At 60.3% G+C, this 2,500-nt stretch overlaps 1 pseudogene; it reads right to left on the bottom strand.

The window, feature by feature from the left end:
• LOC126093708 (large subunit ribosomal RNA) overlaps nucleotides 1–2,500 on the bottom strand; it is a 6,172-nt pseudogene that overhangs the window by 2,609 nt on the left and 1,063 nt on the right.

The following is a 2,500-nucleotide window of genomic DNA, read 5'->3' as shown; positions in this document are numbered from 1 at the left end:
GCCGCTTTCAAAGCACCCACTCGGGTGCGGCTGAGGGCCAGCCCATGGTACAGGCCAGGCAGAAGTACGTTGGTGAGGGCGTGAAGGCGCTGTTGCGGCTTAAGCGGAGCTCGGGAGATGACGTCCAGTTGCTCCACCAGGTGGCGTCGTGGATTGAACACGCAGCGACCAGCGGTGGAGAATTGCAGTCCCAGGTACCGGAAGGTTTCACCCACACGTAGGGCAGGCACGGTGGTATTGCCTGCCCTGAAGGTCACGTCTGCGTCGACCTTCACCTTCTTGTCGCGGCCAGATGCGACTAAGGCGAGGGTGAAACACTTCCGGGCGTTGATCTGCAGCCCCAGGTGGGCGAGGGCTGCGACGGCTGCGTCGATGAGGGACTGCAAGCCCCTCGCGGTCGATGCAAACAGCAGGACGTCATCTGCGAAGGCCGCAGCGTTGACTCTGCGACCTAGAATCCGAGCTCCGATGTGGGAGGGCAGTTGGCTCAAAACATAGTCCACCGCAAAATTGAAAAGGAGGGGGGAGAGGGGATCACCCTGACGTACTCCCCTTGCCGGCTGCACGGGCACGCCCACGCCGCCGCCGCCCGCTATCACCGTCGTGCTGCCCTCGTAGCACCTTTCGACGTACTCAATAAAGCAATCCGGCAGGCCATGCGCCCTCAGCACGGGGCGGAGGGCAGCATGTCATAGTTACTCCCGCCGTTTACCCGCGCTTGCTTGAATTTCTTCACGTTGACATTCAGAGCACTGGGCAGAAATCACATTGCGTCAACACCCGCTAGGGCCATCGCAATGCTTTGTTTTAATTAGACAGTCGGATTCCCCCAGTCCGTGCCAGTTCTGAGTTGATCGTTGAATGGCGGCCGAAGAGAATCCGCGCACCCGCGCGCCCCCGGAGGAGCACGCTAAGGCGGACGCGGCCTCGCAGCAAGGAAGATCCGTGGGAGGCCAAGGCACGGGACCGAGCTCGGATCCTGCGCGCAGGTTGAAGCACCGGGGCACGAACGCCGCGCAGGCGCGCGCATCCTGCACCGCCGGCCAGCACGAGGCCAACCAACGGCGAGAGCAGACCACGCCCGCGCTAAACGCCCGCACTTACCGGCACCCCTACGGCACTCACCTCGCCCAGGCCCGGCACGTTAGCGCTGACCCACTTCCCGACCAAGCCCGACACGCCCCGATCCTCAGAGCCAATCCTTATCCCGAAGTTACGGATCCAATTTGCCGACTTCCCTTACCTACATTATTCTATCGACTAGAGGCTCTTCACCTTGGAGACCTGCTGCGGATATGGGTACGAACCGGCGCGACACCTCCACGTGGCCCTCTCCCGGATTTTCAAGGTCCGAGGGGAAGATCGGGACACCGCCGCAACTGCGGTGCTCTTCGCGTTCCAAACCCTATCTCCCTGCTAGAGGATTCCAGGGAACTCGAACGCTCATGCAGAAAAGAAAACTCTTCCCCGATCTCCCGACGGCGTCTCCGGGTCCTTTTGGGTTACCCCGACGAGCATCTCTAAAAGAGGGGCCCGACTTGTATCGGTTCCGCTGCCGGGTTCCGGAATAGGAACCGGATTCCCTTTCGCCCAACGGGGGCCAGCACAAAGTGCATCATGCTATGACGGCCCCCATCAACATCGGATTTCTCCTAGGGCTTAGGATCGACTGACTCGTGTGCAACGGCTGTTCACACGAAACCCTTCTCCGCGTCAGCCCTCCAGGGCCTCGCTGGAGTATTTGCTACTACCACCAAGATCTGCACCGACGGCGGCTCCAGGCAGGCTCACGCCCAGACCCTTCTGCGCCCACCGCCGCGACCCTCCTACTCGTCAGGGCTTCGCGGCCGGCCGCAAGGACCGGCCATGACTGCCAGACTGACGGCCGAGTATAGGCACGACGCTTCAGCGCCATCCATTTTCAGGGCTAGTTGCTTCGGCAGGTGAGTTGTTACACACTCCTTAGCGGATTCCGACTTCCATGGCCACCGTCCTGCTGTCTTAAGCAACCAACGCCTTTCATGGTTTCCCATGAGCGTCGATTCGGGCGCCTTAACTCGGCGTTTGGTTCATCCCACAGCGCCAGTTCTGCTTACCAAAAGTGGCCCACTTGGCACTCCGATCCGAGTCGTTTGCTCGCGGCTTCAGCATATCAAGCAAGCCGGAGATCTCACCCATTTAAAGTTTGAGAATAGGTTGAGGTCGTTTCGGCCCCAAGGCCTCTAATCATTCGCTTTACCGGATGAGACTCGTACGAGCACCAGCTATCCTGAGGGAAACTTCGGAGGGAACCAGCTACTAGATGGTTCGATTAGTCTTTCGCCCCTATACCCAGCTCCGACGATCGATTTGCACGTCAGAATCGCTACGGACCTCCATCAGGGTTTCCCCTGACTTCGTCCTGGCCAGGCATAGTTCACCATCTTTCGGGTCCCAACGTGTACGCTCTAGGTGCGCCTCACCTCGCAATGAGGACGAGACGCCCCGGGAGTGCGGAGGC

Source organism: Schistocerca cancellata, chromosome 7 (genome assembly GCF_023864275.1).
Source record: "Schistocerca cancellata isolate TAMUIC-IGC-003103 chromosome 7, iqSchCanc2.1, whole genome shotgun sequence".
Classification (NCBI taxonomy): Eukaryota; Metazoa; Arthropoda; class Insecta; order Orthoptera; family Acrididae; genus Schistocerca; species Schistocerca cancellata.
The sequence above is the reverse complement of the archived record's forward strand: the minus strand, read 5'-3'. Positions and strand labels throughout refer to the sequence as shown.